Consider the following 25808-nt stretch of genomic DNA (forward strand, 5'->3'; position numbering starts at 1 on the left):
TCTTGTGACAAGTCACAAGTGGATTTATGATGCATACGAGCAAAACTTGGAAAAGTTTGTTTCTAAGCCAAAATCCATACAGGAAAAGTAAACATTGAATGTAAAGGGTTCATTTTTGCTACAAATTACAAAGTAAAGATTTTCCAAAAATAAAAAAATACTACCAACATATAATATAAACTAATTTATATATATAATATTATATTTATTAATTTATATATATATATAATATTAATATATAATATTAATATTATATATTATATACAATAATATTTAATACCAATATTCTCTCATTATTTACTTACTCTTATGTTGTTACAAACCTGTATAAATTTCTTTGTTCTGATGAACACAATAGAAGATATTTTGAGGAATGTTTGTAAACAAATCGTTCATGAGCCCTATTCTATAGTATTCTTTATTCCAAATGAATGGGCTCATGATCGGTTTGGTTGCAAACATTCCTCAAAAAACCTTCCTTCATGTTCATCAGAACAAAGATCCGAACATGATTTCACACATAATCAGCCAATGTTCGCATATTCATGCGGCGGCCGCATTTTTTAAATACACTGCATAAATTGCAGATTTCTGCGCGCAAAATATGCAAGGCTTGCATATTTTCATAATCCCTGCATTTTCGTAGCAAAGGCTGGGTTTACACTTTGCATTAACATGTGATCTCGGTGATCTGGTAACCGCAATCCCTTATTGTAGTACAACAGCAAAAAATAACTAGCAAGCAACCCCAACAACCGTGATGTTCACATTTAAAGCTTTATATTTTTAGCTTTAAAGGCTTTATTTCTGTTTATTTGCAGCGTCCCCACCGCGGATGAACATTTCAGCTGGTGTAAGTTTACCTGAACTTGACTTTCACCCGCATGCTTTTCATCACGAAATCCATGTGACACATTAAAGGCACACAAGGCTAGTCTGAGTATTATTTCTCTACTAGCTTCCCCTAGTGTCTGGGAGTAAATGCTTTCTATATCTGAGACTTTACGAGACTGAAGGACACCGGGTTGGATACAGCGAACTTGCAAGTGGGGTATTCTTCCTACAGACGGTAGGGGCGAGCGAGAGGGTCTTCATTCGTCATGTAATGAGTCATTTAACCATATACCGACTTACGAAGATGATTTATTAACATAAAAATGCTGCCTTGTGTCCCTTTAATATGCCATGGGAACGTTATGAAGGGATGTAATTACGCGACGTGGACATCAATGAAAAGCTGAAAAAACAATCAATTTTGCAAAAAATTGTGCAAACAATTTTAACAAGTTCACACAGTTTTTGCAAGTTCCCGAAATTTTTGCAAGTTCTCGCAATTTCATCGCATAAATATCCCGCATATTCCATTGCATTTTTTAAGAAAACATGTCGCAAAATCAAGGATTTTTGCCCGCTACAATCACAAAAAAACTGCGTTTTTCTGAAAGGACTGAATATTGGTAGATTTTTATGTTCGGTAAACCTTTACTTTAATTTGTGGCAAAAATGATCCAATTTCATAAGACTTCTTATGTAATTAATGTAATAATTTGATGTTAAATATGAGTTACGTTCAGATCGCTGTAACACACTTATAATGAGTAAGGACAGAAGCTTCAGATGAGTTTCAAAAGAATCATAAAAATTAGGGATGCACCGATATATCGGCCTATAATCGGATTTGGCAGATAAAAGCATTTTTTCCCACTATCGGACATCAACCTATTGTTTAAAAATGCCAATAATCAGGGCAGATATGGCAATCAAACAGGGCAGAAAAACGCATCAGAAATCATGCACTGTAAAAATACTTGGCTGTCTTAAATTTTTTTGTAAAATCAACTCAGATTTACAAGTCATGTCAACAGAGATGAGTTGTCACAACTTATAAAATATAGTTGAGAAAAGTCAACTTATTTTATAAGTTATACCAACTCACCTGTAGTCAAGATAAATAATAGTTAGTTAAAATGACTTGTAAATCCGAGTTGATTCAACAAAATTTTTTAAGGCAGCAAAGTATTTTTTACAGTGTCTAATTATTTTGAATTGGGTCAAAATGACAACAGAATTGCAGTTACTAGGATTTCATAACATAATAATTTGATCAGTATCAGTAAATATCATTCCAAGTAATCAAATCAGTATCGGCACAAAAATCTTATATTAGTAAAAAGAAAGTTGCTGAGTTAATTTAACTTAAAAATATTACATTTTACACAACTAACATTTTTATGTTGAATTAACTCAAAATTTTAGGGCAACTTACTTTTTTAAGTTGAACCAACAAATCACTTTTTACAGTGCACCTTAAAAAAAAAGACTTTCTATTTTCTGAAGCATGCAATAGCATGAAAAAATCAACTAGTAAAATATCTGCTAAAAAATTATCTTTTCGTGTTTCATAAAAAAAATCCTACAGTTTTTAAATGACATTTGCATAAAAAACGAATGACAACATTTTCTTTTGCAGTATTTTGGTGCACCACACTGCAAAATCACCAGTGTTAAATATACATTGCTGGTGTGTATATATACAGGTACCACCAGGTCTAGTACTCATTTAGACATCAGCAGTGTGCATTTAACACTGATGATTTTGCTGTGCAGAAGAAAAGTATAATTTCTTTCCATTCAGATACCTGTCCTCAACCAGATCCCTCTTATAGAGAATAATTAAGGTTGACTGTGAAACTCACTGGCAGGCAACTGGCATTTACCTTAATTAGATAAAGATATGAACAAGCAATGTCCTCTAGAAGCAAGCGCTTGTCTACCAACCGGAAGTTAGGAGTGCTGGCAGCTGCCTATGCTCGGTAAATAAGAAGCGGCTTTGTGAGTTGCTAGTGGGAAGGAGTAAACAGGGTGGAGACCAGTGATGCCACAGTTACTTTGAAAAAGTAATCTGATTACTGATTACTGATTACTCCTTTAAAAAGTAACTAAGTTACTTCACAGATTACTTGATTTTAAAAGTAACTAAGTTAGATTACAAGTTACTTTGTTAGTTACATTCCAGTAGCTGCCAACACCCCCACTGCCTCAAAATTAAAAATGACAACCGGTTTTGCCAACACTCACTTTATTGGAAGTGCATTTTTAACAGTAACGTCAACAATGTATCTCCTGACATTTTAAGTTGAACTGTTGTGTTTTAAAAAACTAAAATATATATATATGAGTCTTTCTTGACTTCACTAAACATAAATAGGGGTGAGCAGGGGCCCTTTTCAGAAAAACTTAATTTTAAAAGTTAATGTTTTAGACAGAGATATATTTTTTGCTGTGGTCAATAACTCACAAGTGTGGTCTATCAAAACCAGCTGGAATTTTGAACAAATGTAAAACGACTTCTGTATAATTTCACTTTAAACAAGAGTAGTGAATTGTTACTTTTGACCTTGACAGCAGGGACGAAAGTAACACACAGGTGGGTCAAAAGTAACACAACAAAACATGATGGATTTTTGTGTTACACTTGTTTTTATTAAATATATATTACTATGACCTCTGTAATATGTAACTGCAAACTTATTTTGTCATTTATCTTTGTAAAAAATAATTAAATTACATTTTTATTTTAAATTTCAGTTTTATCAAATGTTTCAAAAGCAACCAACAGTACAAACTTAAATTGCTGAGACTAAAAAAAAATTCAATAGTTTGAACACTATGAAAATAAAATTAAATCAAATTAGAATAATATCAATTTTTTTACCATATTATACACAGTATTAGCAGCGGGACAAAACTAACAAGTGTTACTTTTGACCCGACAGGATCTACTTACTCTATAAACTCGACTTACTTTTATTTTGAAAAACTGAGAAGTCTTCAGGATGTTATATACTTTGTAGATTTATCAGTATTGTAGCACATGAAACGAGAAAACAACGCGTTGTAAGAAAAAAAGACCCCTTTTGGAATGTACTCATCATGGTTGAAAACACAGTTCTGGATCTACACGTGGTAATCGGTGAGTAAATAACGCGATATTTGTCAACTCTTTCAGAGGTTATGTGCTAATATGCTGTCATAGTGAGATTTAGATGTTATCAGGGCTCGGAGAAAATCGCTTTGTTACTTTCGTTCTTCAACTCTCCCACACTTACTGGTTTTGCACTGAAGTCCAGCTTTTGTTGTTTGGGTGGATGAACTCTTCTCTCTCTATTGTACGTTGTTTACGTTTGTGTCGCTTACACGTGACCTGAATTGTCCTCGTGCTGAAAACGTGACTTGTCGCACACCTGACTTCACTTCCCGAGACGCAAGAAGAAATATACAAGAAAATATATATTTTACTAAGGAAAATTTCAAAAATAGTAACGCACAGTGACTTGGATAAGTAACTTTAATCTGATTACTGGTTTGGAAATATTAACGCGTTAGATTACTCGTTACTAAAAAAAGTGGTAAAATTAGAGTAACGCGTTACTAAGTAACGCGTTACCGGCATCACTGGTGGAGACTGAGAAGTTTAACCGACTGGGCAGCTGTTATCCCCTCTCTGCTGACTTGGGTTAATACTCTCTTCAGACTTTGGATTGTTTAATAATATCACTAGTCTACAGCATACCTTAAACTTTCAGAAAAAAGGTACCCTTTCAAAAAATACACATTTTGTACCTTAAGGGTGAATATCAATATACCTCAAATGTACATTCTGGTATAAATGGTACATATTAGGACCTTTTCAAAAGGAACCATCCCAGTGACAGCTTTTATACCTTTTTTTTCTGATACTATATACATATTTACCTGTAAAATGAGAAGCGTGGTCACTAAGCTGTCACTAATGTTTGGGAAGCCCTCCGTGTAACAATATGTTCTCCCTATTAATTTATTTTCCCCACATGCACACAATAACAGGTAGGTGGTCACTTCCTTAATCACTTACACAGGAAATGAAAGTGTGGAGCCTTGTATGCACAGTACAGTATCACCAAATCAAAACAAAACAATGGTATGCAGGCAGAGAACACTTTCCAGTAATTGTGAAAGTGTCTAAATATATTTAAACGTAAAGCATACTTATTCTTGACTCAAAGCAGAGGTTACTAACTGGTGGGCAGGTGGTATGCCTATTTTGATAGCAGTAATAAAAATGCTGAAATGCTTACATAGTAAAATGCAACTAACCATATAAATGTGCAAATAGGGTGAATTCGGGCAGATCAGGACTTTTTTCTGACATTGAGAAAACTGTCCCAACTGATCTGAATTCAAACTGCTTTCTTTGCTACAACTGAATGAGTATACAGTACATTATAGCGATAATTACATTAATAAATTGTAGCATGCTCCAGTATATTGTAGTAATTGCTACACTTTGTTAATGTATAAACTGTAGCAGTGGCGGCCGGTGACTTCTTTATTCGTGGGCGCTCGATGCGAGGTTCGTCACAACATGCACGTAGCCCATCATTCCAAAATATGTGTTCTGCGCATCAAGAGATCTTGTGTGCATCACGTGTCTTGTCAAAATAAGTGCCTGCTGCATACGCGTCTAAAGGGTTTATGATAAAAGAGACTCTCACATTTGCCAGATACACACATAATCATAGTTTCCTGTTAAGGGAGTGTCTTGCGTGTATTTTGTGAATCTAAGTGTCTTTTTTATCATAAATGGTTTTGACGCGTGTGCAGCAGGCATTTATTTCGACAAAACACGTGATCAGGGATCCCACACCTTAGTTAACTTTAAATTCAAGGACCTTTCAAGAACTTTCCAGATCCAATACCCTCAAATTCAAGGACTATATGTGGGGACACATTTCAAGTGAGAGCAAGGTTAAATCGAGTTATCTTTTAAGATACATTCCCTTTCGAGGAACTCGCGCTGCATCACTTTGGCACGACTCCAGGGGTAAGTGCATCTGAATGGGTATATCAAATTCAACCAATCGTGAGGCTTAACGACAAAGACAGGGTGACACGGGAACCAGGAAGTATATCGCTATCTGAAATATTGCCAAAGACAGCGTGGGAAGTATGGCAAGGGCGACGCAGCGTCTCGTTCCGAGACATTTTCATCTATGCAAAAAGCATTTTGGTATGAATCAACATTCGCATACAGAAAATATAAGCATTTAAAGTGAACAGTTCAGCACGTGTGCTTAAAAAGTTTAGAATTTGTATGATATTATCCTACACTACACAGGGAATAATATGGATTTTTCAATGACCTGTATCTATGTATGTATATTTTCAAAAACTTCCCAGTGCCTTGAATGTTTTCCCCAGATTCACAAACTTTCAAGTATTTCAAGGAACCGTGGGTCACATGGTTCACATGACGCAACAAACACATATTTGGCAAACGCAAGCAACACACATGATACTCCGAACACTTATTTTGAAATCCCGCCCCTCGGATGAGCAGTCACGAGCCGCCACTGAAATGTAGTATTATTTAAATAGCAGTAAATATTGTAGTAAACTTTATTTACTATGATAAGATTCAAAAAGTCACTTGAGTAGCCTTTTTAGGAATTTAAATACAATTGACTTTAGTAAATAAAGTATGCTACTGCATTTTTGACGTGGGTTGTTCACTTTCTTGTTTTAACTGCAAATTTGTGAGATTCTAATCAAATATCAAAAGGTTTATGTTCATGATCAATAATGTAAACTAAAATGTAACTTCTACTACATTTGGAAACCGTTTTGAGTCAAAAGATAGCCAGTTAGGAACATTTATGGTAAACAGTGTTCATAATAGTGATTAAAAAGATTCAACATTGACCATAAAATTTACACAAGATAAAATTCAAACCATCGGGAAAGAATAGTGTTGTATGCCATGCACTACCGGGGCTGGCTTGCTGTGATGTCACAATGATGTGTATCATCACTTATGCAACAGGCAGCCGACTGCAATGCAGTTGCTTTCCAGCTGCGCAAACTAAAAGCATGATGGGAAACAACATGCTGACAAAGAGCAATGATGTTTCGTTTGGGTCTTTAAAGCAACACCAAAGAGGTTTTTTACCTTAAAATAACGCTTCCAAAAAAGTTTCAGTCATTCATCCACTCGAAACAGGGTGAACGGCACTTTCACATTCGCTTTGCAGCCCTCTATCGGCCAAAACCGCACTAAAGAAGTTTCCAACCGTCGGGTCGCGGTCCTGTAGTTTGAGGGAAAACTACAAAAACTTGCTTTATGACAGACCTACAGTCCAGTCAGAGCCAGCTATGCTGCAGTATTTACGACAGTGGTAATGGACAATTACACTTCTAACCTGTAGGGGGAGCAAAGAGCAAAAAGTCTTCAGTGTTGCTTTAATATTGGGCCGTAATAAAAAAGATAATTTGTGATTAGGGAAGAGCGAGGGCGAAAGTACAATTTTTCTGAAAAACTTAATTTTAAAAGATAATGTTATAGACAGATATGTTTTTGCGCAGTCGGTCAATATCAGGTGGAATTTTGTAAAAATGTAAAACGACTTCAGTATAATTTCACTTTAAACATAAGACGTGAATTGTTACTTTTGACCACACCCGCAGGGACGAAAGTAACACAACCAAACAAAATAGATTTTTTGTGTTACACTTGTTTTTATTAAATATACATGACTATGACCTAGTTAATATGTAACTGCAAACATATTTTGTAATTTATCTTTGTAAAAAAAATATCTTTGTAAAAAAATAATGAAATTACATTTTCATTTTAAATTGTATCAAATGTTTCAAAAGCAACCAACAGTACAAACTTTACTTGTTGAGAATAAAACATGTTTTCAACAGTTTGAACACTATGTAAATGAAATTATTTCAATATATACAACAGTATTAGCAACGGGATAAAAGTACCAGTGTTACTTTCGACCCGACAGGATTTCCTCAGATTTAAACCCGATTTACTTTTATTTTGAAAAACTCAGAGAAATCAAACTTCAGGATGTGTTAGAGCACTAAATAACCTGTAGATTGATCAGTACTTTAACACATGAAACCAGAATCAAATAAGAACAAAATGACCACTTTAGGAATTTACTTATCATGGTTGAAAACACCTTTCTGGATATTCACGCGGAAAACGGTCAGTAAATAATGCAATATTTCTCAGCTCTGTCAGGGATTGTGTGCTAAAGATGCTGTCGTAGTTTAGGATGCAAATGTTATCAGGGCTCGGAGAAAATCGCTTTGTTACTTTCGTCCCGTGTTACTTTTGCCCCGGTTCTCCCCTATATAATATGTACAAATATAATAATATTTCTAAAAAATCTGATCTTTATTGAGCTTAAGGTCAAGTGTGTAAATTTTAGCGGCATCTAGTGGTGAGGTTGTGAATTGCAATCAACGGCTCAGTCCACTGCTCACCTCTTGCTTTTGAAACCGGTAGAGAATGTACAGTAGCCGCCACCGGACAAACATGTCATTGTTGGAGACAACTTAGTAAAAAGAGTTTGTCTGTTAAGGGCTTCTGTAGAAACATGGCTGCACAAAATGGCGGCTTCCATGTAAGGGGACCCTCGTGTATGTAGATAAAAACGTCTCATTCTAAGGTAATAAACACATAACGGTTCATTATAAAAAAGGTCTTTATACACCCCATATAATTTAGTTTTGTATATTATTTTGCATTTCTGTCAAGAGATCCTTCTAAAAATTACACACTGCACCTTTAAGAAATGATGAAAATACACGTATTATTATTATATTGAATTTTTGAATATAGGTCAAACAATCTACGATAAAAAATTTGGGTGCTTAAGTAAAACCAGACATTGGTAAAAACAGTGCCACCATTTCATATGAATGCACTGACGGGTATTTATGAATGCTGCCTACAAACAATGCTGGTTTTGGTGCTGATAAGATATCTGGGAGCAGTGTTAAAATCTAATTTTAATAAATTCTTAATCAGCTTGTAGGATACTGAAACAACCTAGTTAATGGAAATGTGTGGAGTCAGCGAGGTCTTTTGCAGTCGTGGTCTTTAATAAGATTTGAGAGGCATTACAACAACACAGCAGTCAATGTCACGTTGAGCTACTCTCTCTGTCTGTAACTCAAGTGTGGAAAAAAGGAAGAGGAGAACGGGCGAGCGAGGAGAGGAAAACATGGTCATCTGTTTCAAAAGAGATGGAATGTGATCTCAGGGGGAGAGAGACTTGCAGCCTCCGTATATCACATATCATCTTCTCTGATCATTCACGCTTTCTAATTACTGAAGGTGAGGAGGGCCATAATTTTATCGTATTTGTTTTGCATCACTGCAAAAATAGAAAATGAGGGCTTGCAGAGCTGTACCAATTTACTTCATTTCGACCTTGATTAAAAGAAAATTAATTGCCACATCTCTCATTATGTTGCAAGCGGCATTTGATGACTGGAATGGAAAACAAAAAAAAGAAACAACAAAAAAAAAAACAAGACGTAGAGCCTCACTGGGAGTGCAAGCTCGACCCGCCATGTTCAGGAGACAACACATTTCTCTAATGATGAAAATAAACAGGCCTTTTAACACAAGCATCAGAAGACAATGTCAAAGATATTAGTCTTAATATCACGCCGGTTTTATTCATGGTGCTTAGCAGCGTAAGAGACCTTGTAACTTTGCCATTTTGTCTAGCACATCCTTTGCAAAACACAATTAAATCTTTGAACCGAGTTGCACTAAGCTTTAAGTTGAGAAGACAAACCACTGAGCAGAACTTTTGTTGACTCGCAAAACAAGAAAGATATGACAAGCAAATTAAGTCAACAAAACAAGACACGCTTTAAAGTGAGATGCAAAAGTCATGATGTTAAATTAAAACTATTTATTTCTTATTTCCGTGAAATAGTTATGCTGATAATATAAAAATGCATTCAGTTAGAAAGACCCTATTTGGACCCTATACTGTATAAACATCATTTTTTTTGAGTACTTCATAAAACTGTACATTTTTTTTAATCCCTCTTCACCCCTTTCCAGACATCCTCTCTTTTAGATAAGCCACCATATGTCTCCAAGGATCAACTTTGAAAGTTTTCCGAGAGCGTGGTGTATGATTACACGAGAATTTCTCACAGACAAGGATCTCCAGAAGGAGGAAAATGTTAAATGCTATTTTAGAAATGAAATCCTCTTTCATGCATCTACACCTGTCTCCCTCTGAGAGCCCAGAGAGCAGATGCCGGATGGGGGAGTTTTGCCTGTGCGCGCACCTCTTTCTGAAATATTTATATGCTTTTGACACTCTCCGATAGGGGGTGAGACAAAGGGTGCACTGTGCCCCTTGCATTTGGTCTTGTATACTAATCTCTCATTTGACGTGGAGCTATTTCAGCTGTTTATCTCTCCACTGAATCATTAGGCACATTCAGAGTTTTGTCCAATCAAACTCCCATCGAGCTTCCAGTGTAATAATTCATAGCACACTTCAATCAAATAACATTATGCACCCTTAAATTAATTAAATGCAAACTTCCTTATTATATTAAATGAAATAGACAGACATTCCTCTTATACGTTTGCTGATGGAAAACTAACTGCTAGCAACATCAAGGTCATAAGTTAGTTTCCATGGGCACACGGCCCGACACTGATATTTATACGCAGAATGCACCGTATGTCAGAAATAATAATTTAACCAAAAACCTTTGCCTAAGAGTTTATATTAGTTCACTAAAAAATTGTACCTTTTGTCGTTGGGGTGGTACCTGAAGGATGTACATTTTTGGGTACATTACTGTACCTTAAGGGCCTGTTGTGTGCAGTTAACTGCTCTGTACCCCTTAATTTTAACACCAACTTTTGGGGATTTTAGCTTATTCATCCGCCAGAGTTAGATAAGAGCATACATACCCTTTTCATTGCGTCCCGTAACTCTGTCTGACGCACCCACCGCTAGCCTAGCTAAGCACAAAGACTTAAAGTAAATGGCTCCAGCTAGCATACTGATCTCAGTAAGTGACAAAATAAGCCAACATTTTCCTATTTACACTCACCTAAAGGATTATTAGGAACACTTGTTCAATTTCTCATTAATGCAATTATCTAATCAACCAATCACATGAAAGTTGCTTTTAGGGGTGTGGTCCTGGTCAAGACAAACTCCAAACTGAATGTCAGAATGGGAAAGAAAGGTGATTTAAGTAATTTTGAGCGTGGCATGGTTGTTGGTGCCAGACGGGCCGGTTTGAGTATTTCCCAATCTGCTCAGTTACTGGGATTTTCACGCACAACCATTTCTAGGGTTTACAAAGAAAGGTGTGAAAAGGGAAAAATATACAGTATGCGGCAGTCCTGTGGGCGAAAATGCCTTGTTGATGCTAGAGGTCAGAGGAGAATGGGCCGACTGATTCAAGCTGATAGAAGAGCAACTTTGACTGAAATAACCACTCGTTACAACTGAGGATGCAGCAAAGCATTTGTGAAGCCACAACACGCACAATCTTGATTGGCTACAACAGCAGAAGACCCCACCGGGTAACCTCATCTCCACTACAAATAGGAAAAAGAGGCTACAATTTGCACAAGCTCAACAAAATTGGACAGTTGAAGACCGGACAAATGTTGCCTGGTCTGATGAGTCTCGATTTCTGTTGATTTCAAATGGTAGAGTCAGAATTTGGCGTAAACAGAATGAGAACATAGATCCATCATGCCTTGTTACCACTGTGCAGGCTGGTGGTGGTGATGTAATGGTGTGGGGGATGTTTTCTTGGCACACTTTAGGCCCCTTAGTCTTAGTGCCAATTGGGCATCGTTTAAATGCCACGGCTTACCTGAGCATTGTTTCTGACCATGTCCATCCCTTTATGGCCACCATGTACCTATCCTCTGATGGCTACTTCCAGCAGGATAATGCACCATAACAAAAGCTCAAATCATTGCAAATTGGTTTCTTGAACATGACAATGAGTTCACTGTACTAAAATGGCCCCCACAGTCACCAGATCTCACCCCAATAGAGCATCTTTGGGATGTGATGGAACGGGAGCTTCATGCCCTGAATGTGCATCCCACAAATCTCCATCAACCGCAAGATGCTATCCTATCAAGATGATCCAACATTTCTAAAGAATGCTTTCAGCACCTTGTTGAATCAATGCCATGTAGAATTAAAGCAGTTCTGAAGGCGAAAGGGGGTCAAACACAGTATTAGTATGGTGTTCCTAATAATCTTTTAGGTGAGTGTATATGTTGTGATTTGTATAGTCACATCGTATTCAAAAAACAAGGTCAAATGAGACTCAGCCATCTTTTAACTGTATACATACTGGGAACTAAATTCTCAGAAGGTGAAGCACTGCTACTTGGGCGGAGTGGTTTGCTCGCAGCACCCGACATGCCTCGTGGTGAGGGGAAGAGAGTTCGCTCAGAGTTGCGCCAATCACTCCACCCAAGATGCTAGCTGGAGCTATTTACTTCCAGTCTTTGTGCTAAGCTAGGCTAGCGGTGGGTGAGTCAGGCAGAGTTAAGGCACGCACAGAGATGATAAAGGTATGTATGGACTTATCTAACTCTGGGGAATACGGTGAATAAGCTAAAATCCCCAAAAGTCGGCATGTTCCTTTAAGGTTCACAATAGGTCCTTATCGGGTATAATATTGTACCACAAAAAGTACAACATTTCAATGGTACAAAAATGAACCTTTGAGGGTACCACTCCAGTGACCGCAAAGGTTCTGTACCTAAATGGACCTTTTTTTTCCACTGACAGCTATTGGGACCATGCTTTGACCATTTCTGACAGTGTATGATAGCTAAGCAGGTCACAACGCACCATACCACGCTCGCAAGTCATTACGGGCAGAATGAGAGACATCTGAATAATTAATTAAAATAATGTAAAATAATCCAGCAAACCATTCCTCTCTCTCACCTGTTTGCACTGAGCTGACAACAGATCTGGCGTGAGGGGTAAAGGAGGTGCCCTTCAGCTTTACCCTGGAGGGTAAAAATCACTCCACACTGTTCTTGGGACCAGCACTCTGACACCTTTGCAGGAGCCTTAATTCAGCCTTTGCCACTTTGTTAATACAATGATAGATGAGGTACTAGAATAGCAATTTAACAGCAGAAAAGCACGAGTCCCATTTTGAACTCTCTTAAAAGATACACTCGCCTGGAAATATTGAACATTTTCCCGCTGAGTTAAATGGAACAATGTTCTCTCTAATCAGAATAGAGAGAAATCATGCGCTTTGAGCCTACCACATAAAAGCATATGTGCTGTGCTGTAAATGATGCAAAGATCTTAATGTGGTCAGTGGTGAGCTTTAAAGAAGCTGGTCATAGCACTTACTGTCCATCTGCCATGGGCATTAAACTTATATTGCACGGTGCAAAAGTCTGTAAAGAGAAACGGGAATCATTTTCTTTTAGTCCATCGATAGGAAGGTGTACGAGCGTTGGAGGGGGGGCGGCTGCATGGGATGTCGTCATGGAACATATGGAGTTTTCAAGTTTTCTACTGCTACACGAGAAGGTCTTTACTAATCCCCGGGCTTTCTTTTTGGCAGAAAACTCTGTTTATTAACCATAACTACAGTTGCTGCTCTGACTTGACATTCACTTTTAATACCATGCCCAACTTTAATGGGGCGAGTGAGGAGAAGCAAGGGCAACCTTGTTTTGTCTAAAACAAACAGGCCCGAAGTCATGCAACGCTTTGGAAGGTAATAGTCAGAGGTTGATGAAGGTCTCTATTTTAAATAGCAGTAAATCCCCCTCTTCTGCTGCCAACCCCCTCTTTTCAGATATCAGCCATTGAAAGTGTACAGTTTTAGGACACAGGGAGGTCACACCTGTTGTGGAACTTGATAGAAGGCTTATTTATAAACTTTCAGCCCTCCATACGCTTCCTTCAGAGAAAACGCTGACATACACGGGGGGCCGGACGGGGGTCAGCTGAAAAGCTTGTTTATGAAAAGTGCAGCAACTGGAAAATCCATAAAACTTTGAAATGATGAAATTAACAAGCAATCTGATCGGGTTTCTCCAGGAGCCTGGTGGAGGGGGAAAGCAGGGCTTCGGTCTCCCGTTCAGGCCTATCTGTCGTATTAAAATCAGAATGATTGGGAAACTACATAGACGGTGCTCTTCATTTTCATTTAGTTAGGACATTGGATTACAGTTAACCTTTTAAAAAGACCATATCGAGTTATGCAAGAGATGCCTCGCTAAAGTCAGTCAAGGACGTTTTTTCTAGCGCCGCAAATCTGCACATTTCTTTTCCGGTGTTAAATGTCCCAGCAAACAAAAAAGCAAAGCCAGTTGAGGCCAGTAGAAGGTTCTCCTAATATATTGCCTAAATTTAGGCTCTGAGTTATGTCCTATGGGGCATTTGGGTGGGGATCGTTTGACGTATGAAAAGTTGTGCAAATGCTGAGTGGATTTGCAGTATAAGGAGTAATATTATGGTAGTGGAGAAGATCTCAACTTGTGACAGATAGCCCAACAGGTGTCACACGAGGCAACAAAGTGTCAGATGAACCTCTCATTTAGAAATGTGAATAGTTGCTGACTTTTACACGTTTGTTACGAGCGAGATCTGATAATACCCCAAAAATTTTCCGTCTGATTCCGTTACCGTGATCTTATAATCTGACCCTGTTAGAAGCAAAAAAAACAGCTGGAAATACTTCCAGACGTGCCGTCATGAATGTTTTTTCTTTTTCCTTCCCATACCGAAGTGAAAAAGAGCCATAGATGTTTGACATTGATACATCCAACTGCGTAATGAAGCTCGGTCGGAGCTGATCTGATTGCACCTGCGCCGACCATTTTTAACACCCTTGATCGACTTAAGTGGATTAGTGTCTAATTGACCTACAATATGTTATCGCATTCAGTTCGCAACATTTTGTGAATCGAAAACATCTACAGGATTGGAAAATACATTACGTTTTTGTGCCAGACAGACATCAATGAGACTGTGAGATGTGGTCTGTTACACCAGTGATTCTCAAACTTTGGGGCGTGCGCCCCTTTGGTGCATCCTTTCATACCCCCTCAAAGAAAATTCATGACTTAAAGGAATAGTCCATTTTCTTAAAAGAAAAATCCAGGTAATTTACTCACCACCATGTCATCCAAAATGTTGATGTCTTTCTTTTTTCAGTCAATGTTTTTTGAGGAAAACATTGCAGGATTTTTCTAATTTTAATGGACTTTAATAGAGCCCAACATTCAATACTTAACTCAACACCTAACAGTCCCTCCCAACTGAGTTTCAAAGGACTATAAACAATCCCAAACGAGCCATAAGGGTCTTGTCTGGCGAAACGATTGTCATTTTTGACAATAGAAATAGCGGGTGTACACTTTTGGAGCACAACTTCTCGTCGAGATCCGGTCGTGATGCGCCAGCGTGACCCCACGCAATACGTCATGACGTCAAGAGGTCACAGAGGACGAACGCGAAACTCCGCCCCAGTGTTTACAAGTGTGTTGAAAGAGGACCGTTCCTACGTTGTTGTATGTCAACTGATACTAATTAATGTCTTTGTGGCAGTTTATTGTTTAAAATGGTCCGCAAATGTGCGTTTTATATATGTAACACGTGACCTCCCTACGTCACTACGCATTTACGTTAGGTCGCGCTGGACCAGACCTGGACGAAAATCTGTGGTCCAAAAGTACACATTTTTCACTTTTCTTGTCAAAAATGACAATCGCTTTGCTAGATAAGACCCTTATGCCTCGTTTGGGATTGTTTATAGTCCTTTGACACTCCGTTGAAAAAAACTGTTAAGTGTTCAGTTAAGTATTAAATGTTAGGCTCTATTAAAGTCCATCAAAATGAGAAAAATCCCGCAATGTTCCCCCCAAAAAACACAACTTCCCCTGGACTGAACAAAGAAAGACACCAACATCCCGGACGACATGGTGGTGAGTAAATTATCTGAATTTTTCTTTTAAGAAAATGGACTAATCCTTTAAAACAATGTCAAACTTTAAATTTGAATTAAACCAAACATATTATTAAATTATACAATGTAGTGCTGTTGCTAGCCTAATCTGAGGCTTAATTTATGATAAATTAATGCATTTTATGAAATGTCACTGGCACCATCTCCCGCCCCCCAATTTAAGGACACCCATGTAAAGTTGTTTATTTAACATTAGGTTAATTCCACATATCAGAGCAGTCATGAAGTTATAAACAGAAGTAAGCAGACACCGGAGCTTTATTATGGAAATCTGGGTGTAAAATTAGTCACCTGTGCCAATACCTCTCAATATAACAGATATGCCAGACGCATACATGCATGCATGCATGCATGATGCTGTACAAATTGATGGCACTAAACAGATTGCATTGCTCAGATTTCTCTGCTGACAGCATGCAGGACAGTTTTGGCTATAAAAAATGGTGACATCTTTTAAGGTGACCCCCCCAGAAGACAATTACAAGAGACAAAAATCCATTTGCAACTGCGCTCTTACACTGAGATTACACTGAACCTTCCTGCAAATTAATTTGGGGGATCATTTCATATATTATTTGAATGGAGAGTGGTGGGGAAATTAAATCTATGCATTTCTCTGTATGGTGTTTTATTTCTGTGGGGGTTCAGGGAAGAAACTGTTGGCCCCATATACCTGAATCTTGGTGGCCTGGGTAAGACAGCAATGATTGCAGTATGATTCAAAATTATTTCTTTGAAGATTTTAATGTTTCATTTCAGTCGGTGTGCAATCTTACCGCAAGAAATGATGATGCTTTGATGACATTAGATGAGGGTGACTGTGTACTGAAAACAAATCATTTCCCTCAAGGGCTATTTGACCTTGTGTAAGAGTGCTATCATTTTTACATGGAACTTAATTACTCTTTCATCGACTTGCATCTTGTTTTCATCTTGATTTTAATGTCAAAGTAATGAAATTCCCAGTTAAATGCTTTTTTAAGACTACAGGACGTGAAAGCACAAAATGTTATAATGGGTAGGTGAGGAAGCATCACTAATAAAATACCCAGTTAATTACCTGTATTTATTGTTGTCAAAATAACCAAAAATAAATGTATGCATCATTCACAGTTTGAAATATGATCCATCTGTCTAGAGTTCAATACAATACAGACAAAGTTTCAGTGCCCAAACACAGATGTTATCTCTGTCATGTGTTTGCAAGAATGATCGCTTAATGCTGCCCCCACAGAGCCTTTATACATTGTCACAGCCAGTGTATGGGTTGTTTAAGTGAGTTTGGATGTGGAGGCACTCTATACCCTGTGGGGGGACTTGGGAGCCATGTGTCGACATGCACCATACTGCTCACTACATTGCCTGGTCTTACCGGGAACAGGAAAGAAGGGGCGGAACAGAGGCTCTCCAGATGTTCTCCATCACAGGGCCACGGGGGAGAGCCGCACTGAGCGGCAACACCTGCTTCTGCGAGAACCACCGCAAACCTGGGCAAATACAAGCATGACGATACAGTAAACAACAGAAAAACAGCTCAGTCTGAGTGTACTGTTGGAGGGATGTCAGAAAAGGTGGCAGCTAAGTTTCATGACAGCATATCTACTGGTTTACATGATCACACGATAACTGTCAGACATCCCTACCTACTCCTGAACTGTGTTCAACTGTGATTCGAGTAGGTGGCGAAGGGGGAAGGCGGATGGCATTTTTTTGAGGGGGGGGGGGGTGTATAGTATAATCTTTAATTTCCTAAAATAGTAAGATCACTTGTGGGCAATGCAGTTGTATGTACCCATAAAAGGATACGTTTTTTGTGAACTGGCACTTTTTGAGTTTATAAGTTGAAAATTTATATTTTACCCAAATGTGTTAAATAAGAATAATAATAATCTTACAAATAAAAATGGTTGCCATAGAAAAACTTTAATTTGCAAAGTAAAGCTGCTTTCAGTTTCTTTTACCTCACAGAACTTGTCAACAAAATAAAGCAAACTGTTTTGTTACTTATGCATCACATTTTTAATTGTTATCACATTTGTGCGGACATGTAAGAGGATAAATAATATCAGTTTCCTACCAAACATTGACTTAAAAAGTCTTGAAGAGGTGTGTCCGTGGTTACTTTGAGTCTCAAAGCGCATTCCGGTAATCTGTTCGTCGTGCACGCACACAGTATGCAAATGAGCAGAAACAAAAGGGAGCGCGAGAGCAGCGGCAGGTGAGAGCGCGCGACGCTCAATAACACCAATGTTAAATTCTCCTTGACCCGAGGGTCACCAAACACCGACCCCAAATCGTTTAATATTTTCCCTTCGAGATCAATGGCGGCATAAATTTGGATTCAATGACAAGAATAATTTAAAACAGATCTATAAATGATAAGATGCAATTCCCAGAAGTGCTGCATGCATACTATTAAATTGACGGTATTGTTTAGAAAGCTTCAAACACAAAGCGAGTTTGTCTAACGGACGAAACAATAAAAACGTGGCTTCTCTGTATTTATGCGATTGTTTTCATAAAAGTTAAGTAACCCTGAGGATATAACAGCACCAAAATATTAAATATTATACAATTTGGTTTATTTGATTTATTCATTATAGCAAAGTGTTCAAATAAGAATGCAATAAACTCACTTTCATGCCTAATTTAATGTATGAAAGTTGACAGATACTGTATAGGGCTATTTTGCGTGAGTAAGTGTGCACATTTTCAAACGCATCCCTCGCGTTTCTCCAATAGCCTGCTGGTGCGCATCCACTTTTGGTGCTGGGGTGCAGGTTAAAAATATCCTTAATAAACATCTTTCATTTAAACGTAATCTACAATAACTGTAATCTCACCGCGTGTTTAGAGGACACGGTAATTCGAGTTCACTGCTAATACTGTTTTGCAAATCATAAAAAAGCCTCACACTGATAAATATTAATTTGAGCCTTCGTGATGTATTTGAAAATTCCAGCTAAAATGTCACCACATGGAACATTAATGTAATATTTCAAGGCCTGAGAGCAATGCTCATATTGATTGCATTTATTTGACTCAAGGGATGAGGAATAATTCTTCAGCCTGGGACACATCTGGCAGCCAAAGATGCGAGGCAGGGAATGAGAAAATGCAAAATAACAATAAAAATAATAGGACGCGGATTTAAATATATCACCTCGACATTGTTTTAATGTGAATGGCTTAATACAGAGGAGATGCACCTCCCGCAGTTATACATCTATTTCGGAGAGGCTTATTTTCCGCATAGTACATGATAGGCTACAGATTAGAAAGTAAGAAGCGTTTTCATTTCATTGGGAAAAGCAATTGCGCCCTACTAGATGACACAGGTAAACGGTCCGAGTCCTTGAAACCTCACCTTTTGCTTATATTGATAGTGCTCTTCAATTGCAAATCAGCAGACTGTTGCTGGAAATAAAGCCTGTCTCCATCTTGCAAGTTTAAGCAGAGACAGGCGAGTTTGAGTACTAAAAGTCATTACTGATATTGACTATCATTAGGGAAGGGCGTCGCTCTGTCCTGCTGCGAATCCAACGAAATTCGACACGCACCTGAAGTGCTATGAAATAAACATTTACAAAACATTCATACATTGTTTTATTCATAGCTTTTAGGAAATATTGAGTACAAAAGTGTTTTTAAAATAAATAATGCCATCTGGAGAGCCGGTGAAGTGCTTCAAAGTGACATAAAAAATAAATTTTGTGCAATTATTGAAAAATATAAATTTTTTGAAAAGTATATGCAAGTGCAAATAACAGTTATTTTGCAAATAATTTTCAATTGAAAAGCATTGCAAAGCAAAGGTCGTGGGTTCGATTCCAAATAACACATTTTGCCGAAAACTGATTAAATGTAGACTGAATGATGCTTTAGATAAAAGCATCTCATGTAAATGATTAAAATATAAAAACACTTATTTTAATATTTTACTGTTTGTTTTAGACCCTTCACTATTTCTAATATATTTTCTATAAAACGTATGCTGAATATCACGTCACTGCTGTCACAAACTATTGTGCAAAATGCAGCCAAAAGTCATCTTTGGCTTTATAAATATATTTTTATGAAACTTTATTATTTTTGTCATGAAAGAGTTTTGTCACGAAAAGGTTAAACACACTCTCCCCTATCCAGTTTCGCAAAGTAGACTTGCCAAAATATTGTGATGACTCGGACAAGATTCGTTTGGTACAAGTTTCCTTTCTGGATTCCGAGGACATTCCTCTGTAGAATCACATATGAATTATGTATAGCTAAAGCGCCACCTACTGGCAACTCACATTCAGCCAGGATAATCTACAATAGATGAACTGCTCAAAACATTTATCAGACCCTTTTCAGTATGAGATACACAAGCACATTTTTACAAAATAACTGGAATAACTAGAGAGTTTAAATATTTGTTATGGTTTCAGTTTTCAAAAATTAAGTAACTTTCTGTTGCACAAAAAGGTCTTTGTAAGAATTTACAGATTATAAAAAGATATAAGAAATAGTTTATAAGAACCTTTAACTGAATCATTCTTTTCAGGTATTTATATGGCATTGCTGCAAAAACCACTTATTTTTCAACCTTACACTGTAAAAAATTTCTGTAGAAATTACAGTATTACTGGGTATTACTGGCAACTAGCTGCCAGTAACTTACTGTAGATTTTACATTTATGTTGTTTAGTGACAACAGTTTGTTAACTGTTCATCAAAGTTAAATGAACATGAAACATTTTCAGTCTTTATCTTCTACAGTAAGTTACTGGCCACCAGCTGCAAAATTACAGCAAATCTTTTACAGTATTACATTATTACATCCTACATAACTTACAAAAACACTTTGTTATATTATATTCAAAGGTAAATTTTCCTCTGAGCACTTAGAAAGTTTTTTTAAATGGACTGTTTCCTTTTTAAGGCCCTGTGTCAAAACATATTATCTCTGACTGCTTTGTAACCCTATAAACTATTGCCATATCACAATTGTACACGACTGAATATCGAAGCCGAAAAGACTGCATCATTCAGAGCTCAAAAAGGAATATTGAGCTTATCGTATTTCAACTCAGATGTCATTTCTTGTTCACCACAGTCTCATTGAAATTGACGAACCACAAAAAAGAGAGTCAATGATTTCACAATTACTCAGTCACTCGGCCATCCAGCCAAGCTTTGAAGTGTATCTTGTGAACTGGTGAAGGCCCCTCTCCACTTCATTAGACAGCGTCAAGACCACATGATGTAACTCAATCCATTGAGAAGTCTCAATTACAATACGGTCAATTACGTCGCTGGAAGCCGATTCAAAACCTATCAAAATCTGAAGGACTAATTTAGTCCGTGGGTCCTGCGTGTCCGACTGCAGCGTGCCCTTCCTCTCCCCAACACGTACGGCCCCCGTCTCTATTGCTTGTTCGACTTGACACGTAATTACAGAGGAAATATTTGTGTATTTTGTACGGGTGCCACAGAGCTGCAGTCTCCACACTGCCAAGACTTCACAGCTCATGCGGGCCGCTACTCCAGCCAGAATCCCTGATTAAAACAAGATGGTTTCATCTGGGCCAGCTTTGCAAAGAATCACTCCCAGATCTGGCGCGTGCTGCCAAGTCTACTACCGCGAGAACCATGAGGCTCTGTAGTGAGCAGCACAGCGCACATTAAAGCACTACAGGCTTCTGGCTACAGGCTCCACTGCACGTGCAAACGCACGCCACCACTTCAGGGCTGTGATATTCAATATCTAAAGCTTTGGTTTATTGAAATGTAGTTTAAGGGGAGTGGGCGCTGCCTATAACTATATTGCTATAAGTTGAGGTGACATTTAAACCTTGAGTAAATATTGGCTAAATTTAAGAATAATAATGGGGTCATCACTAATAATCCTTTTAAAAAAGCTGCTGATTTGTTATAACAGCCGTGATTGTGTGGTGAGTTGTGGTGAAATGTGGGATTTTTTTAAAAAGTCAGAAATGTGCTGTTATAATACAAAAACTTTTGTTAGGTTTTTGACATCAAGAAAAATTCAACAAACAAAAAAAATTATTCTGTCAACTCAAGAGAGAATTTTTATTTTAAATATATAATGTAACTACAAAACATCCAACGCTATCTCACGAGAATTCGTACATATTTTACGAGTTAGCTAATTTGTATTAAAGGTGCAGTGTGTAATTTTTATAAGAATCATTTAACAGAAATGCTAAATAATATCCAAAACTATATTATCAGTGGTTTATAAAGAACTTTCATAATGAACCGTTATGTTTTTTATTACCTTAGAATGAGACGTTTTTATCTACATACACCGAGGGTACCCTTACATGGAAGTCGCCATTTTGTGCCGCCAAGAAGCCCTTAACAGACAAGCTTTTTTACTAAGTTGTCTCCAACGATGACATGTTTGTCCAGTGGCGGCTACCATAGCTTCTCTGTGCGTTTTCAAAAGCGGGGGGTGAGCAGTGAACTGAGCCATTGGTTGCAATTTGCAACCTCATCACTAGGTGCCGCTAAAATTTACACACAGTACCTTTAATTCATACGACTACCTTCGTAAATTTTGGTACGACCTGCCTTGACTTCTGTGACGTTGGGGTTAGGTGCGGGGTTAGGGGTTCAGTTTTGTTTTGTTTTTTCATGAGAATCGTATGATTTTGTATGATTAACTTTGTATGAATTGATACGAATTAGCCAACTCGTCAAATAAGTACGATTTCTCGTAAGATCAGGCTGCAACATCTTCTGGAGGCTTTTATGAATACACAAAGATCACATGCATGTACAAAGGCTCAACACAATACAAAAGCACATATTTTCATATATATGTTAAAATTAATTACTGTCACAGATTTGGAATTCTGAAAATGTATATGTTTATAACAATGTGCAACTTAGAAAGCATGTCATGAGCTCGGTGCGCTTCATGCAATTAAACTAATTGCGTTACTTTGTTACTTTTCATGGAAAGTAATGCTTACGTTACTTTTTAGTTACTTTTGGATTACTTTTTCTTGGCTGGTCTTGATCTCTTTCAGGCTTTGCAGGTGTTTTTTATGACACAGAAGTTTTGCATTCAGAAAGTGCATATTTCATCACAAAAATGTCGAGCTTTGGCCTGCCATCTCAGTTTCTGACTCAAACTGTACCCACGCGTGTACGCATAGAGTGCATAATGTGACTATGTACTGAATTAAACTAAACATATATTTTTTAATCAAATTAATTAAACTAAAAAAGTAACTTGCATTACTTTAAAAAAAAGTAACTCAAATATTAATGTTTACATTTAAAAAGTAATGCATTACTTTACTCGTCAATTCAGAAAAGTAATATTATTACGTAATGCACGTTACTTGTAATGCGTTACCCCCAACACTGCTAATATGAACTCTTTGGGTGCAAAGCTTTACTTTTTGAGCTGCCGTACATTTTTTCTGACAGTGTGCCAATTGCAACAATGTGAAATACTTTTATTATTAAAGTAAATGTGAATAGAGACATAGCAAGTTACATCAGAGAGTGGATTTATGTACAAATATTTGCAGAAAGAATGGATTTACTGTGTGCTTGGCAGATCTGTAAAAGCAAAGCAGAATTTCTTTTTTAAATCATGCTATTGATTGTGAACTGCAGACAACCTTCTGTCAATAAACCACCATAATGCAATGCTCACCCATAAACGTAATAATAATAATAATAATAATTACGAAATTAAATCCCAATTATATTGATATGACCTAGTTTTTTATAAACTACTTACACAGTGTCTAACTCATTAAGCTGTCAAGGTGTAGTTTATGGGACCGTAACAATGAGATGTTAAATAAAGGACAATGGTCTGCTATGCATAAACCAGTGATAAAAGCTAATCCAGGCAAAATAAAGGATTATTTTATGAGGTAAATATTAACCTCCCTATTACCCTACGTCTGACGTATCCTTTATTGATACCTCTTTAAAATTAATAAGCATAGCAATCATTAATCTCTCTCACACAAAATATCAAGTCTCATTTCGAATGTGAAGCCATGAAGAGGTTTTTCCCGGAGAGCGTTGTGTTAAATACAGACCTGCTATCTGTCAGACAGCTGTGTGCTAAGGAAGGCACCCGTCTAACCAAAGCGCCCCTCTCCCAGCACTCACGGATAGCGTGCCATACTGGAAATCCTCCGACAAATAAAACAAAGTGGGAGCACATTGATGCTCTGTCTTGTTTTATATGATGGCTCGAAATAAATGAACTTTAAATGGAACCTTGGCAGGAACGTGGACTATTGATCCATCTGGACAGAAGCTGAAGTTTAAGGGCATAGCTTTCCCCGAGCTGGGCTGTAACTGGAGTAATGAAATTGATTGGGCACTGGGAGGTGACAAGCCAGCAGAGTCAAGCCCTTGATGTAAGGAAACAAGAGTGGCATCTAATTGGGGTGTAATATAGGTCTTTAGAGGACATTAAGCACTCAAGTGAAGGGAACCAAAAGGCTCATCGGAAAGCTTATGAGTGAAGACTTCCTATCACGACGATTTTTTTTTCATTAGGAGAACATGGGAGCGTCCCACCAAGACATTGATTAATTTCAAACCCAAAAAACATTGTTGAGCGAATGAATAATGCACACTACAAAAAAAGCCTTTCCATGCTAAGGAGTATTTGGCACACTGCTGCCTATTGGCTAAATAGAATGGATTAAAAAAAACATCCGTCACCTATGTAAAATGGCTTTAATCCACACTAAGGAAAAAGTTACAGCACATTACAAGCACTTAGTGCAGTGAAATCAAGGTTCACCTCTGATTTCCAATCTTAGGCCAGCGAGAAGGTGGAGAGAGGGTCATTAAAACGCCATTACAAGCCCATATTTCATATTCCAGCCTCGCCTATGTTTCAAGGTGTTAAAAGCTCAACGTATATTCCACTATATTTAAGTACCGGGACAGGGAAGCCGCACAGACACCTCACCGGCAGCCATTGACCTTGGCCTATCCAGCCTTCATTAGCTTTTAGACACTTATCACTCATAACTGGGCTTGTCCTCATTGCCACATTTCCTCCTTCACTTCACTTAGGCCGGCAAATAATGGCTGGAATCCATTTATCTGCCATTTCCAAACAGTGCGTGACATTAACGAATTATCTGCTTTTCTCTAAGTATAGCCGAGGTACCCTCAGTAGAGTTCCTTCACTCCAGAAGCCGGGTCAGCCTTTTAAAACGGACTTTTTTCATTAGTGCCATTTTCTTTCCGCCGTCTTTAAATATTCATTCTGCTTCTTCCGTGTGCCGATTTCTGTTTATGAGCACTATTGCGCAAAGGCTTTTTTCTAAACACATATTATTTAGTTATGATTTTTTAATGCTCTCTCCTACTTTATAACCGTCATCCTCGGGAAAACATCGATCCGAGTTGCAAATGAATCTAATTATGGCTTTCCGTTCTCCGTGTGAGATATTGACTTCTGGTTAAAGGTGCTCGTCTCGCGGATGAAAGTGACTCGAATTTGAAAGGGCTGCGATCTTTAGGAAAGTCAAACTTAGCGAAAGCATCGCTTTACTGGCGAGTTAAGCATCGGAATTTAATCCGAGAGCAAAGATGTTTGCAAAGCAATGTCTGCACTTAAGCTTCTATAAATTACATGACAGACGTTTCACGTTTAGACATTAAGCATGCGTAATGGTATTACGCTCACTCAATACTGGATGTAAGGGGTTTTGTAACCTATCAAGTGCCCTGATAACTTAAGCGATATATCTTTTCGAATGCAATTCAAATCTTTGCTATCATCCCTGTTTTCTCTCCGCTGCCAAGAACAAGATTTAAGCGATGCAGATGTCATTTCATGTTTACTCTGAGATCCCGTCTGCACAATCTGTCCAACAAAGCCTTGACTTTCAAGCAAATTTTAAATATTCCATTGCATCGCATGTCGTCGATCTCTA

At 37.7% G+C, this 25808-nt stretch overlaps 1 protein-coding gene across 1 annotated transcript in view; it reads right to left on the reverse strand.

Annotated features, from left to right (window-relative positions):
* Window positions 1–25808, reverse strand: part of casz1 (castor zinc finger 1) — a 293559-nt gene that overhangs the window by 239209 nt on the left and 28542 nt on the right. The window contains exon 3 of the mRNA XM_073875363.1: window positions 17243–17357. The gene's annotated coding sequence lies outside the window, so the exon portion shown is untranslated. The remainder of the gene's footprint in view (window positions 1–17242; window positions 17358–25808) is intronic.

This window comes from Misgurnus anguillicaudatus, chromosome 13 (genome assembly GCF_027580225.2).
Source record: "Misgurnus anguillicaudatus chromosome 13, ASM2758022v2, whole genome shotgun sequence".
In the NCBI taxonomy this organism is placed as follows: Eukaryota; Metazoa; Chordata; class Actinopteri; order Cypriniformes; family Cobitidae; genus Misgurnus; species Misgurnus anguillicaudatus.